General features: G+C 40.3%; 2 pseudogenes; both read left to right on the top strand.

Annotated features, from left to right (window-relative positions):
* Nucleotides 1-6,797: 6,797 nt before the first annotated feature.
* LOC138087308 (tigger transposable element-derived protein 1-like) lies at nucleotides 6,798-7,651 on the top strand (annotated as a pseudogene).
* Nucleotides 7,652-7,892: 241 nt separating this feature from the next.
* LOC138087307 (tigger transposable element-derived protein 1-like) lies at nucleotides 7,893-12,874 on the top strand (annotated as a pseudogene).
* Nucleotides 12,875-16,622: the final 3,748 nt, after the last annotated feature.

Genomic DNA, 16,622 nt, shown 5'->3' with positions numbered 1-16,622 from the left:
GGTCTGGTTAGAAGAATGAGCTCATCCCTTCAGATGTGCACCTGATCCTCAGGAAGCTGCTCCTCCTCCAGCCAGCAGGTCTTTGTATGTTTAAAGGGACACTCTCACCTGTGTAACCACTTGGCCAGAGCCAGAACAACTCCTTCCCTGGACACGCCTACTGTCGTAGAATCATTTCCTGCTCCGGCCACCTCACACGGCCACTACGTTTAGGCAGTCGCAGCAGAACTAGCAGTTGCTGCTCTCATCATGGCCTCACTAGAGAAGAACCTTATTTTCACTTTACAATGGAGGTCAGGTCCTTCACTACAATCCTGTGAAACATCACACTATTTGTTTCAACAGGTCCTTGACCAGAGTCAGACCTGACAAGAATCACTCCTCTTTTTCAGAACTTACAACTCATTTTTTAAACTAGGAATGTAACGCTTGTACATCTCTTATTCTGCTTGTCCTGCCTACAAGCCTCAATTAACAGAGGCAGCTAAATGGACTGTATGCAGTTATAGCTAAATGCTCCAAATTCAAGTTTGCCCCTCAGTTTCACTACCTCTAAGAAAACATTCACTTTGCCATAGCTGGCTATTTACTGGCAAAGCAAATAATAATCCTAACTCAAAAGATATGTAGACCTCATGTCAAAATGATGTAATAGTGGTATTTTAATTGTTTTCAATCAAAAGTATGTGGGTACCAAATAGTCATTCAAAAAATATGTCTGTGCACCTGTTACATAAAACTATTTGACAGCATGCCAAACTGAGCTTTCAACTTAAAAAAAAGAAAGAAATCTAAGAATTAACCCTTCTCATCTCAGCATTCCAAGGACTTCTGCAGTATTCTCTGTCATGGTAAGCTTCTAATACACTAAGAGGCTGACGTTGGAATATAAATTAGTCAGCAAAACATCAAATTCACTACTGGTTACCTTTGAGAGATGGCAAGGGATTTGTGATCAAGAAGGGAAAACCCAGGGGCCTTCAACTTATTTAGTAATATTTAATTTGCTGGATAGTAGTCACAAGGATACTTACTGTATTATTCTTTTTAAAGGTCTTAAGTAATAAATAATAAAATATTTTAAAACAGAAATTCTGAGCATCAAAAGACATAGAAGAGTGAAAGGCAACCTACACAATGGGAGAAAATATCTGCAAATCATTTATCTGATATGGAGCTAATATCTAGAATATATAAAGAACTCCTTAAAACTTAACAGTCAATTTAAAAGGGTACAAAGGATTCAAATAGACATTGCTCCAAAGAAGATATACAAATGACCAATAAGCACATGAAAAGATGCTCAAAATCATGAGTCTTTAGGAAAATGCAAAGCACAAAAACAATGAAAATCAAAAACACTCATTAGGATGGCTATGATCAAAAAAAAAAAAAAAATCCCCAGAAAATTACGGTTGTTACTGAGGACATGAAGAGATGGGAACTGCTAGTGGGAATATACCATGGTGCAGCCCCTGTAGATAATGGTGTGGCAATTTCTCAAAAAAAAATAAAAATGGAACTATCATACAATCCAGCAATTCCACTTCTGGGTATCCAAAAGAATCAAGAGAAGTGCCCAAGAGGATGAAAGACCTTGAACTCACCTCCTCCAATGGGTACACCAAAATTACAATTATATGTAGAGGAAATACTGATGAGAAAAACTGGAAAACCATCAGAAAAGATTTCTTCTACAGTTAAAGATATAAAGAAGAAAAGATGGGTAGGAGGGGCGGTGATATGGTGTAGTCAAGACTCACATCCCCAGGAAGGCAATTACAATTGCCTAAATGGGAACACAATTACAATTGCCACGGTTCTCCTCAAGGAATGAGGAGTCCATGCCTCACATCCAGGTTCCTAGCCCTGGTTCCTGCACCAGGACAACAAGCCCCACAACATTTGACTTTGAAAGCCAGTGGGACTTACATCTGGGAGAGACAGCAGGCTGTGGGAGCCCTTTACGTGTGAGATCCCACTCTTAAAGGGCACACACAAAATCTCACACACTCTGGGACTCAGAGCAGAAGCAGTAATTTATAAAGAGCCTGGGTCAAAACCCAATGATGGTCTTGGAGAGTCTCCTGGAGAGGCAGGAGGTAACTGGAGCTCATTCTAGGGACAAAGACACTGGCAGAAGCCATTCTGAGGCACCTGTCCCAACATGTGGACAGTGGTGCTGACAAACGCCAATTTGGAATCCTGCCTTTAGCTAATTAATCCTGAAACCCAGCCCCACCTACCAGCCTATCCACACCAGTACTGGCACACCTTAGGTCAAGCAGCTAGCCAAGCAGGGACATAGCCTCAACTACCAGCAGGCTAGCCAGAGACTCTGGGACACAGCCTCGCCCACCAATGGGCAGGCACCAGCCCAGGAATCCAATACCAGTAGGCTGACACCAGCTTCAAGATACTCAGGACCCCACACACAGTCATATCAGAAACTTGCCCCACCCATCAGTGGGCTGGCATTAGGCCCATGACCCCTGGGGCCCTGACCCTACCCACTAGCAGGCCAACACTAGATCCAGGTCTCCCTGCTATGCAACCACCCACCTTGGAATATAGTTCTGCCCATCAGTGTGCCAATACTAGCCCCAGGACCCCTGGAGCCCCACAGCCAGCCCCCTCATGACCCGTCCCTACCCACCAGCAGCTGATAGCCTCTGCATAAGTCAGGGCCTGGCAACCAACTAGACAGGTGGCCAGTGACACCTACCAGACCACTCACAGCAATATAGCCTACCACAACAGAAGGAGCCACATACATAGCTCTGGTGACCAGAGGTAAGTACACTACTGTCATAGGACATCTCCTGAAAAAGACCACTTCTCTAAGATCAGGAAAGAAACCAATCCACCAAATATATGAAAATAAAAACAGCAAATCAGGCAAAATGGTGACAGAAGAATATGCTCCAAATGAAGGAACAAAATTAAATCTCCAGAAGAACTAAGTGAGTGGAGATAAGCAATCTACTCAATAAAGAGTTCAAGATAATGATCGTAAAGATGTTCAAGGAACTCAGAAGACTGGATGAAGAGAGTCAGAAGTTAGAGGTTTTTAACATAGAGTTGGAGAATATAAAAAAGAACCAAACAGAGCTGAAGATACACTAAATGAAATAAAAAATACACTAGAAGGCAGCAACAGTAGATTAGATGATACAGAGGGATGGATCAGCAAGCTGGAAGACAAAGTGGTGAAAATCACTCAAGCTAAAAAGAAAAAAAAAAAAAGAAGAAGACAGCTTGAAAGACCTTTCAGACAATATCAAGCATACTAACATTCACATTGTAGGGGTCCCAGAAGCAAAAGCGGGAAAAAAGAGACACAGAACATATTTCAAGATATAATACCAGAAAACTTACCTAACCTGGAAAAGAAAACAAACATTCAGGCCCAGGAAACAGAGAGATCCCAAAAGGAGCAATCCAAAGAGGATGACAAGGAAACACACTGTAATTAAAATGGCAAAAACTAAAGATAAAGAAGAGAGACTATTAAAAATAAGCAATGTAAAAGCAAAAAGTTACAGATGAACTCCCATAAGGTTGTTCAGTAGAATTCGGAAGGCTAGAGGGAGTGGCACAATATATTTAAAATGATGAAATGGAAAAACCTATAACCAAGAATACTTTACCTCCCAAGGCTTTCATTCAGATTTGATAGAGAAATATGAAGTTTTACTGACAAACAAAAGCTAGCTAAGAGTTCAGCACCACCAAACCAGCATTATAGAAACATTTAGCATGGTTAAGAACCCACCTTCCAATGCAGAGGATGTGGGTTCAATCCCTAGTCAGAGAACCAAGATTCCACATGCTGCAAGACAACTAAACCTGCACGCCACAATTACTGAGCCCCTGCACCACAACTAGAGAGAAACTCACGGGACGCAACCGGAGAAGGCCACTCTGCAACCTAGAGCCCACACACGTGCCCGAGAGCCTGCACTCTGTGACAAGAGAAGCCACCACAATAAGAAGCTTGTGCACTGCAACTAGAGAGTAATCCCCGCTAGACGCAACTAGAGAAAAGCCCAGGCAGCAGTGAAGACCTAGCACAGTCAAAACTAAATGAATAAAATTTTAAAAAAGAAAATTACAAGAGGCAAAATCTCATTGGTAAGTGTAATAAACCAACCATATATAAAGCTAGAAGGAAAGTTAAAAGACAAAAATCATCTATATCCACAGTAAGTAGTTAAGGTAAACACAAAGATGTAATAGAATATGATTTCAAACCAGCAAACATGGGTGGGGGCGAGAGTAAAAATGCAGGGTTGTTAAAATACATTTAAACTTAAGAGATCAGCAACTTACAATAATCACACACACACACACACACACACACACACACACGTGGTTGTTGTTTAGAAGCTAAGTCATTTCCAGCTTTTTTGTAATCCCATGAACTATAGCTCCCCAGGCTCCTCTGTCCATAAGACTTTCCAGGCAGGAATACTGGAGTGGGTTGCCATTTCCTTCTCCAGGGATCTTCTTGACCCAGGGATCAAACCCATGTCTTCTACACTGGCAGGTGGATTCTTTACCACTGAGCCACCAGGGAAACCCATATAGACACATAACTGTGTAAAAACTTCATGGTAACCATAAACCAAAACTCTGTAATAAACAAACACACCATAATAAAGAGAAAGGAATTCAAACAGAACGCTAAAGATAGCCATCAAATTAAAATGTAAAAGATCAAAAGGATGATTTCATTTCTATTTGGAATCTAAAAAACAAAACAAATGAATAAACAAAACATAATTATAGGTACAGAGAACAAATAAGTGATTTCCAGAGGGAAGAGGAGTTGGGGGAGGAAAGAGATAGGTAAGGAGATTAAGAGGTACAAACTTTCACCTGTAAAATAAATGTGTCTCTGGTATGAAATGTACAATCTGGGGACTATATTCAATAATTAAGAAATATCTTTGTATGGTGATATATCGTAAGTAGACTTAGCATGGTGATCATTTTGAAATATATAGAAATATTAAATCACTATGATGGGTAACTGGAACTAACACAGTGTTGTAGGTCAACTGTACTTCAAAAACAAACAAACTCATAGAAAAAGAGGTCAACTTTGTGGTTACCAAGGCAGGAAGGGGAAGGAGGGAGAACTGGATGAAAGTAATCAAAAGGTACAGATATGTAGCTATAAGATAATTAAGTACTAGTGATATACAACATGAAAAATTTAATTAATGATGTTTTATGTTATGTATGAAAGTTGTAAGAGAGCATATCTTGAGAATTCTCATCTCGAGGAAAAACTTTTTTCTATTTCTTTAATTTTGTGTCTACATGAGGTGATGAAAGTGAAAGTGTTAGTCACTCAGTTGTGTTTGACTCTTTGTGACCCCATGGACTGCAGCCCTCCAGGCTCCTCTGTCCATGAGATTTTCCAGGCAAGAAATACTGCAGTAGTTGTCATTTCCTTCTCCAGGAGATCTTCCTGACCCAGGGATCAAACCTGGGTCTCCTGCATTGCAGGCTGATTCTTTACCATGGGAGCCACCAGGGAAGCCCAAACCAAACATGAGATGATGGGTGTTCACTAAACTTACTGTGATAATCATTTCATGATGTATGTAAATCAAATCATTATGCTGTGCACCTTAAACTTACACAGTGCTGTACATCAATTATGTCTCAATAAAACTGAAGAAAAAAAGAAACGAAAGCAAGATCTCAGAGAGACCATTGTACACCCATATTCACAGCAGCATTATTCACAACAGCCAGAAGATGGAAGCAACCCAAGTGAACCAATAAGCAAAATGTGAAATATACACACAGTGGAATATTACACAGCCTCGAAAAGGAACAAAATTCTGATACATGCTACAATCCATATGCTATGCTAAGCAAAATAAGCTATGCACAAAAGGACGAATACTCTATAATTTATTTATGGTAGGTACCTAGAAGAGTCAAATTTAGAAAGAAAAAGTAGAATTGTGGTTGCCAAGCACCGTGGGACCGGAGGAATGGGGAGGAGTTGTTTAATGGGTATTGGGTTTCAGTTTTGCAAGATAAGAAGAGTTCTAGAGATTGGTTGCACAACAACGTGCATATGTTTAGAACTACTGTACACTCATAAAATGTTAAGATGATAAATTCTTCTTTGTGTATTTTACCACAAATAAAAAGAGAGAGAGAGAACTAATCAAAATAGATCTTAACCTGCTAAATATATTGAATTCAAACAGTCTGCTGCTTTTCTCTTCTTTCAAAAATTAATTCAAGCTTTATTGGTGATCTGTCGGAAAAAACTGATGCACCATAGACAATAAACAAATTTATTGCTTTGATCAATTTCATACAACTGAAGAACCTAATATATTGGGGGGTAGCTAATGTACACGTGAAGAAATAGAAAGTATAGACACACCTCATTTAATTGAGTTTCACCTTTTTTTTAACAGTATTTTATTTCTTTATTATTTTGGCTGCGCTGGTCTTCACTTTCCTCTAGTCTCAGTGAGCAAGGCCTACTCTCTAGTTGTGGCACACAGGCTTTTCATTACACTGGCATCTCCTGTTGCAGAGCATGGGCTGTAGGGCACACAGGTTTCAGTAGCTGTGGCACGTGGGTTCATTAGTTGCAGTTCCATACAGGCTCAATAGTTGCGGCCCAGGGGCTTAGCTGCTTCGTGGCATGTGGGATCTTCCCAAATTAGAGATCAAACCCATGTCTCCCGCACTGGCAGGTGAATTCATTACCACTGAGACACCAGGGAAGTCCCCATTTTTTCATTATTATACTTGTTATGGCGGTCTCTGATCAGCAATCTCTGCTGTTAATATTATTTGGGGGCATCACAAATCGTGCCCGTGTAACACAACAAATTTCATAAACGTTGCTCTGTTCTGACCAATCCACCAACCAGCTGTTTCCCCATCTCCCTCTTCTAAAGCTTCTCTATTCCCTGAGACACAACAATACTGAAATTAAAAACCCTACACTGGCCTCTAAGTGTTCAAATGAAAGGAAGAGTCACATGTCTCTCACTTTAAGTCAGAAGCTAGACATAATTAAGCTTAGTGAGGAAGGAATGTCAAGAGCCAAGGCAAGCTGAAAGCTATGTCTTATGCAGGAAACAGTTGGCCAAGTTGCTAATGCAAAGGAAAAGTTCCTGAAGGAAATTAAAAGTGCTACTCCAGTGACACATGAATGATAAGAAAGTGAAACAGCCTTACTGCTGATATGGAGAAAGTGTTTGTGGTCTGGGTAGAAGATCAAACCAGCCACAACATTCTCTTAAACCAAAACTTATGCCAGAGCAAGGTCCTAACTCTACTCTATTCTGTGAAGGCCGAGAGAAGTAAGAAAGCTGTAGAAGAAAAGTTTGAAACTAACAGAGGTTGGTTCACGAGGTTTAAGGAAAGAAGTCATCTCTGTAACACAGAAACACAAGGTGAAGTAGCAAGTGATGTAGAAGGCACAGCAAGTTATTCAGAAGTGGCTAAGACAATTAATAAAGGTGGCTATACTAAACAACAGATTTTCAATGTAGACAAAATAGCCTACTATTAGAAGAAAACGACATCTAGGACTTTCAGTGCTGGAGAGAAGTCAAAGTCCAGCTTCAAAACACAGCCTGACTCTCTTGTTAGGGGCTAATGCTGTTATCAAATCAAATTCAACCTGTCTAACAGACAGCAAAGCCAATCTAATGACACCAAGCTGTGGTGAAGAAAAGTACAGCACTTGTTACATGGCACCAAGCAAGAACAGGTAACTCATGCTCAAAAGACCAAAACTCCCTGATGGCTTTCAGGCAAGGGTTTTTAAAGGCAACATTAGAATTGAGGGCTGCAGAGTGCATGATCAGCTTATGGGCTTTTTTTCTGATTGGTCGATGATGAGGTAACAGGATGACATTTTAGAAATTTTAATCATCAATCTTCTGGTTCCAACCAGTCTAGGGTCTGTGAAAGATTCTTAAAAAGATGGGACTACCAGACAACCTTACCTGCGTCCTGAGAAATCTGTATGCAGGTCAGAAAGCAACAGTTAGAACTGGACATGGAACAACAGATTGGTTCCAAATTGGGAAAGGAGGATGTCAAGGCTTTATATTGTTACCCTGCTTATTTAACTTATATGCAGAGTACACTGTGCGAAAATACTGGGCAGAATGAAGCACAAGCTGAAATCAATATTACCGGTAGAAATACCAATAACCTCAGATACACAGATGACACCACTCTTATGGCAGAAAGCAAAGAACTAAATAGCCTATTGATGAAAGTGAAAAAAGAGTGAAAAACCTGGCTTAAAACTCTCAACATTCAAAAAAACTAAGACCACGGCATCCAGTCTCATCACTTCATGGCAAATAGATGGAGAAACACTGGAAATAGTGACAGGCTTTATTTTCTTGGGCTCCAAAATCACCGCAGATGGTGACTGCAGCCATGAAATCAAAAGACACTTCCTCTCTGGAAGAAAAGCTATGACAAACCTAGACAGCATATTAAAAAGCAGAGACATTACTTTGCCAACAGAGGTCCATCTAGTCAAAGCTATGGTTTTTCCAGTAGTCATGTACAGATGTGAGAGTTGGACTATAAAGAAAGCTGAGGGACGAAGAATTGATGCTTCTGAACTGTGGTTATGGAGAAGACTCTTGAGAGTCCCTTGAACTGCAAGGAGATCAAATCAGTCAATACTGAAGGAAATCAGTCCTGAATATTCATTGGAAGGACTGATGCTGAAGCTGATTTTCCAATACTTTGGCCACCTGATGTGAAGAACTGACTCATTGGGAAAGGCCCTGATACAAGGAAAGATTGAGGGCAGGAGAAGAAGGGGACGACAGAGGATGAGATGGTTGAATGGCGTCACCAACTCGACAGACATCAGTTTGAGCGAGGTCTGGGAGCTGGTGATGGACAAGTAAGCCTGGTGTGCTGCAGTCCATGGGGTTGCAAAGAGTCAGACATGACTGAGCAACAGAACTGAACTGCATCTAAGGTCCAGTGCTTATGGTTAGTATACAGTCACCATCCTACATCTGGGTGGGGATTTTAGTTTCTGCAGAACAACTCAAAGATATGTGTCATATTGTTACATATATACCTTCAGGAGGAACTAAGAGTCTTGTGATTCTGTTTTATCACTGAACTATAGCTTAAGCTATCATTACTTTTTTTGCTTGATTGCTTTTCCTTTGTTTCTGCATTTCCTCACTTCTCTAATTAGTAACTACTTGAGTCTGCTCTGTGGAATTCTGCCTCCTAGGGAAGGCCTAGGAGACTAAAATGTTTTCTACAAACAAGAAACAGGGCTTATGTACTTGGTAAGGCCCCACAGGGTCCTGCTCGGTTTCAAAACGGTTGGTGACTTTAAGTCAAAACCAACAATCATTTACTGATTCAAAAATCTTAGGGCCCTTATGAATTATGCTAAGTCTACTCTGTCTGTATTCTATAAATGGAATAACAAATGGACAGAAATGGTAGGGACCTAACAAAGAGAAGATATTAAGAAGAATACAAAGAAGAATTATACAAAAAAGATCTTAATGCCCAGGATAAACACAATGGTGTGATCACTTACCTAGAGCCAGACATCCTGGAGTACGAAGTCAAGTGGGCCTTAAGAAGCATCACAACAAACAAAGCTAGTAGAGGCGATGGAATGTCAGCTATTTCAAATCCTGAAAGATGATGCTGTTAAAGTGCTACACTTAATATGTCAGCAAATTTGGAAAACTCAACAGTGGCCACAAGACTGGAGAAGGTCAATTTTCATTCCAATCCCAGAGAAGGGCAATGCCAAAGAATGTTCAAACTATCACACAATTGCACTCATTTCATATGCTAGCAAGGTAATGCTCAAAATCCTTCAAGCTAGGCTTCAACAGTATGTGAACTGAGAATTTCCAGATGTACAAGCTGGAAGTAAAAAAGGCAGAGGAACCAGAGATTAAATTGTCAACATTTGTTGGAACACAGAAAATGAGTTCCAGAAAAACATCCACTTCTGCTTCACTGACTACACTAAAGCCTTTGACTGTGTGGATCACAACAAACTGTGGAAAATACTTAAAGAGATGGGAATACCAGACCACCTTACCTGTCTCCCGAGAAACCTGTATGCAGGTCAAGAAGTAACACTTAGAACTGGACATGGAACAACACACTGGTTAAACTTGAGAAAGGAGTACATCAAGGCTGTATATTGTCACCCTGTTTGTTTAACTTATAGCAGAGTACATCATGCAAAATGCCAGGCTGGATGAAGCACAAGCTGGAATCAAGATTGCCAGGAGAAATATCAATAACCTCAGATATGCAGATGACACCACTCTTATAGCAGAAAGCAAAGGAGAACCAAAGAGCTTCTTGATGAGGGTGTAATAGGAGAGCAAAAAAGCTGGCTTAAAACTCAACATTCAAAAAACTAAGATCATGGCATCTAGTCCCATCACTTCATGGCAAATAGATGGGGAAACAATGGAAATAGTGACAGATTTCATTTTCTTGGGCTTCAAAAAAATCACTATGGATGGCGACACCAGCCATGAAATTAAAAGATGCTTGCTCCTTGGAAGAAAAGCTAAGACAAACCTAGACAGCATATTGAAAAGCAGAGACATTACTTTGCCAACAAAGGTCCATATAGTCAAAGCTATGGTTTTTCCAGTAGTCACATACGGATGTGAGAGCCAGATCATAAAGAAGGCTGAGTGCTGAAGAACTGATGCTTTCGAACTGTGGTGTTGGCGAAGACTCTTGAGAGTCCCTTGGACAGCAAGGAGATCAAACCAGTCAATCTTAAAGGAAATCAACCCAGAATATTCACTGGAAGGACTGATGCTGAAGCTGAAGCTCTAATACTTTGGCCACCTGATGCGAAGGGCTGACTCACTGGAAAAGACCCTGATTGGGAAAGATTGAAGGCAGGAGAAAGGGACAACAGAGGATGACATGGGATCATATCATCAACTCAACGGACATGAGTTTGAGCAAACTCCAGATGATGGTAAAGGACAGGGAAGCCTGACGTGTTGCAGCCCATGGAGTCACAAAGAGCTGGACACAACTGAGCAACTGAACAACAGTACTCTGTCTGTGCTCTGTAAATGGAACAACAGAGCCTGGATGACAACACATCCGTTTACATGGTTTACTGAACATTTTAAGTCCTGTGTTGAGACCTATAACTCAGAAAAAGAGATTCTTTTCAAAATATTGCTGTTCATTGACAATGTACCTGGTCAGCTAAGAGTTCTGACGGAGATAGACCAAATTAATGTTTTCATGCTTGCTAACACAACATCCATTCTGTAGCTCATGGATCAAGGAGAAATTTTGACTTTCAGGTCTTATTAAAACAGGAGGGAAGGAAATAGCCTCTAAAAGTATGACATAGCCCTTGAGGATAAGACACAAACTGGCCAGAACCAGCTAGGTCCAAGATGCAGAAGATTTGATTTTCATGAATCTTGAGCCTCATTATATGCTCACTGCAATATTAATACATTAGCATCTAAACGACACACCTACAGTATCACTGGTGTCATGACACTTTGGAGGTTAACCATAAAAGGTCAAAAAGTGAGCAGTGGCCCAATTCCTGGAAACCTCTGCCCCTTCCCCAAAATCCTCCCACTCCTTAAAACTAACCACACACTCTATCTGTGGAGAGTGTTTCTCCTAAGGCCATTCTCACCTTTGGAGATGGATTGTAGTCTGTCTATGGACTGTGTATCTAGATAAATCCACTTCCTATCTATCGCTCTGTCCCTCACTGAATTCCTTCTGCAATGAGACACAGAGAACCTGAGCTTCATTAAGTTCTGAGACCAGGCGTGTGATCTCCATTAAAAGACAATGGGATCAGTCTCAATCTGGGTGTGCAGTTTCATTATTATTTAAGAAACACATTTTGTAAAGCCATAGCTGCCATGCTGCCTGCATTGCTGGTTAAGTGATAGAATTTCTGTCATGCAGGAGGCCCAGATTTGATTCAGAATGTACTGCACACCCCTTCAGGGCTTCTCTGATGGCTCAGCAGTAAAGAATCCACCTGCAATGCAAGAGATGTAGGAGATGCAGGTTCAGTCTCTGGGTGGGGAAGATCCTCTGGAGGAAGAAACAGCAACCCACTCCAGTATTCTTGCCTGAGAAATCCCATGGACAGTGGAGCCTAGCAAGCTACAATCCAAAGGGTCGCAAAGAGTCAGACACAACTGAGCTCGCACACACATAGCTGCTATAGATAGTAATTCCTCTAATGGATCTGGACAAAGTTAAGTGAAAACCTTCTGGAAAGCACAGTCATCATTCTAAATGCCATTAAGAATATTTGTGAGGAATTCTTTGGTGGTCCAGTGGTTAGGACTCTCATTGCCAAGGGCCTGGGTTCGATCCCTCGTCGGGGAACTAAAATCCCACAAGCCATGAGGCGTGATCAATAATAATAATAATAATATTTGTGATTCATGGGAACAGGTCAAATACCAGGAGTTTGGAAGAGGTTTATTCCAACCTTCATGGATGACTGAGGGGTTCATGATAAAACTTGAACAGATAAGGAGTTACTTCTACAGATGAGCAAAGAATGTGGTTTTTTGAGATGGAATCTACTCCTGGTGAACATGCTATGAAAACTGCTGAAATGACAACAAAAGATTTAGAATACTGCACAAACTTAGTTGATAAAACAGTAGCAGGTTTTGAGAGGGCTGACTCCAATTTTGAAATAAATCTACTGTGGGTAAAATGCTATCAAAACAGCATTGCATAGTACAGAGAAGTCATTTGTAAAAGGAACAGTCACTTGATGTGGCAAAGTTCGTTCTCTTATTTTAAGAAGTTATCACTACCGCCCTAAGCTTTAGCAACCATCACCTCGATAGCCTGAAGGCTCACTCTGCAGCAGACCCTCCAACAGCAGAAAGATTACAACTCACTGAAGGCTCAGGTGTTGGTTAGCATTTTTTAGCAATGAAGTCTTTTTTAACTAAGATATGTATATTTGGGGGCGTTTCTTGGTGGTCCAGGGTTAGGACCTTCACTGCCACGGTCCTGATTCAATCCCTAGTCCGGGAACTAAGATCCCACAAGCCTGACAGTACAGTGAAAAGAAGTGTATTTTTTAGATATAACGCTATCTCATACTTAGAAGACTACAGTATACTGTGTATATTTACAGTATATTATACAGTATATCATATAGTAAATTATATTTATTCATATCCAGTGGCATACAAAAATTCAGTTGACCCACTTTATTGCAGTATTCTTTTTATTTATTGTGGTGTTCTGGAACCAAACTGCCTATAAATATCATTACTAAGATTTACTGAAAAAAATGAAGATTTAACCTAAGATATGCAGTCCCCAATACTAAGATGAGAGCTTAAAAAAGAAATAATTATTATTATTCATATTTAATACAAAGTTTGAAATCTGCATTAAATTGTATTAGCCCAATTCCTGAGGTTTATTTAGAAAGGGTGGAGATAAGGAAACTATAATTAAAAAACTAAGAAAGAATCCTTCAGAGGAAGTATGTGCTTCATAGGGTTATTGTAAAGAATAAATGAATCATTGCATGCAAAGTTTGAGCAGAGTGGCTGGTACATGGTATTGCTCAACAGAAGTTATTGTTGGAGAAAACCTTCTCCATCTTCTCATGTCCCTATTTTTCCCTCTTAAGCCAACATCATCAAAATTAGTTTGACTGTATTTAACACAAACATGTACAAATTTAAAACATGGGTTTGGGTGGACTTTGGGAGTTGGTGATGGACAGGGAGGCTTGGCGTGCTGTGGTTCATGGGGTTGCAAAGAGTTGGACACGACTGAGCAACTGAACTGAACTGATGCAGTTCACAAAGTGATTTTTACAATCACTATAACTTAATACTTACAACAGTTCAATGAAGAAACAAACTAAAACTAAAATTTGAGTGCCTATTACATGACAGCTATTATACTGAGAATTAACATGTAGTATTTCACTTAATTTGTTCAGGTAGGCTATTATTATCCTAATTTCACAGATAAGAGAATTAAGGTTCAGAAATACTTTGTAATTTGACCAACTTCACACAGCAGCATTAAATTGAAGGGCTGAGATTTGAATTGTCTAGCTCCAAAATTCATACTCTTATCACTAAAAATTATTTTCAGCCCTATAAGAGTTTCTCATTCTCTTATTCAATTATTCTTTCATTCACTCCCTCACTCAATCAAACAAGTCAACAGTGCCAGCACACTACTATAAGCTACTGATATAAAAATTAATAAAACAGCATCTGCCCTCATAGCCTAGAGGGTGTGTATGTCTGAAGGAGGGATGGATGAACACAAATCAACCAGAATACAATTAAATAAGAATTCAATAAAAGTAATATAAGCCGAATGCTACTGAAATATGGAGGGTAAATACTAGCTTGGGGGAATAAGAAAAAGCACCATAGAAGAAACAGTTTCACCTGAAATTTTTTAAATATGTGATTACAACTTGATAAAGAGCATCTAGACAAAAGCCTGAAGCTAACACCACACTTAAAGGTGAAATAACACTTTCCCCCTAAGGTTAGTAAATATACAACGAGGCTGTATATTGTGACCCTGCTTATTCAACATATATGCAGAGTACAGCATGGGAAATGCCGGGCTGGATGAATCACAAGCTGGAATCAAGATTCAGTTCAGTTCAGTCCCTCAGTCGTGTCCAACTCTTTGAGACCCCATGAATCGCAGCACGCCAGGCCTCCCTGTCCATCACCAACTCTCGAAGTTCACTCAGACTCACATCCATCAAGTCAGTGATGCCATCCAGCCATCTCATCCTCTGTTGTCCCCTTCTCCTCCTGCCCCCAATCCCTCCCAGCATCAGAGTCTTTTCCAATGAGTCAACTCTTTGCATGAGGTGGCCGAAGTGCTGGAGTTTCAGCTTTAGCATTATTCCTTCCAAAGAAATCCCAGGGCTGATCTCCTTCAGAATGGACTGGTTGGATCTCCTTGCAGTCCAAGGGACTCTCAAGAGTCTTCTCCAACACCACACTTCAAAAGCATCAATTCTTCGGCGCTCAGCCTTCTTCACAGTCCAACTCTCACATCCATACATGACCATAGGAAAAAACATAGCCTTGACCAGATGGACCTTAGTTGGCAAAGTAATGTCTCTGCTTTTGAATATGCTATCTAGGTTGGTCATAACTTTTCTTCCAAGGAGCAAGCGTCTTTCAATTTCATGGCTGCAATCACCATCTGTAGTGATTTTGGAGCCCAAAAAAATAAAGTCTGACACTGTTTCCACTGTTTCTCCATCTATTTCCCATGGAGTGATGGGACCAGATGCCATGATCTTCGTTTTCTGAATGTTGAGCTTTAAGCCAACTTTTTCACTCTCCTCTTTCACTTTCATCAAGAGGCTTTTTAGTTCCTCTTCACTTTCTGCTATAAGGGTGGTGTCATCTGCATATCTGAGGTTATAACCAAGACATATACCAACAACCTCAGATATGCACATGATATCACCCTTATGGCAAAAAGTGAAGAGGAACTAAAGAGACTCCTGGTGACAATGAAAGAGGAAAGTAGAAAAGCTGGCTTTAAATTCAACATTCAAAAAGAACTAAGATCATGGCATTCAGTCCCATCACTTTATGGCAAATAGAAGGATAAAAAATGGAAACAGAGACAGATTTTATTTTCTTGGATTCCCAAATCACTGCAGACAGTGACTATAGTCATGAAATTAAAAGATGCTTGCTCCTTGAAAGGAAAGCTATGACAAACCTAGGCAGTGTATTAAAAAGCACATCACTTTGCCAATAAAGGTCCATATAGTCAAAGCTATGGTTTTCCCAGTAGTCATGTACAGATGTGAAGAGTTGGCTGCGTGCTGAAGAAATGATGCTTTTGAATTGTGGTGCTGGAGAAGACTCTTGAGAGTTCCTTGGACTGCAAGAAGATCAAACCAGTAAATCCTGAAGGAAATCAACTCTGAATATTCTTTGGAAGGACTGATACTGAAGATGAAACTCCAATATATTGACCATCTGATACGAAGAGCAGACTCACTGGAAAAGACCCTGATGCTGGGAAAGACTGAAGGCAAAAGAAGGGGGCGGCAGAGGATGAAAAGATTAAATAGCATCACCAACTCAATGGACATGAATTTGAGCAAACTCCAGGAGACAGCAAAGGGCAGGAAAGCCTGGAATGCTGCAGTCTATGGGATCGCAGAGTCAGACATAACTTAGTGATTGAACAACAACAAACAAGAACTGTCAGGAAGTATTTAACAGGAGGCTTCCTGTGTGCTATTTTGGATCTGTCAGGAATTCTCTGCTCCTTATTAATTCCTGAATACTCAGGAATTAAGAGGAGAGGCAAGCCTCTCCCAGTGGCTGAAGAATCCAGGCATTTCCTTCATTAGTTTTTCTATACAGTGATAAGTACCCTCTTCCTTCTTGTGAACCATATGGTAAAAGTGATTGTTTACAACTCTCTCTCTCTTTAATATGGATAGTCTATGTTTTGTAAGTCTGGATGAGAATAACTACCTTGTAAGATAGTATATATGCCTACACCATGTTGATTAAAACACCTTTGCTCCATCA

This window comes from Capricornis sumatraensis, chromosome 10 (assembly GCF_032405125.1).
Source record: "Capricornis sumatraensis isolate serow.1 chromosome 10, serow.2, whole genome shotgun sequence".
NCBI classification, from domain to species: domain Eukaryota; kingdom Metazoa; phylum Chordata; class Mammalia; order Artiodactyla; family Bovidae; genus Capricornis; species Capricornis sumatraensis.
The sequence above is the reverse complement of the archived record's forward strand: the minus strand, read 5'-3'. Positions and strand labels throughout refer to the sequence as shown.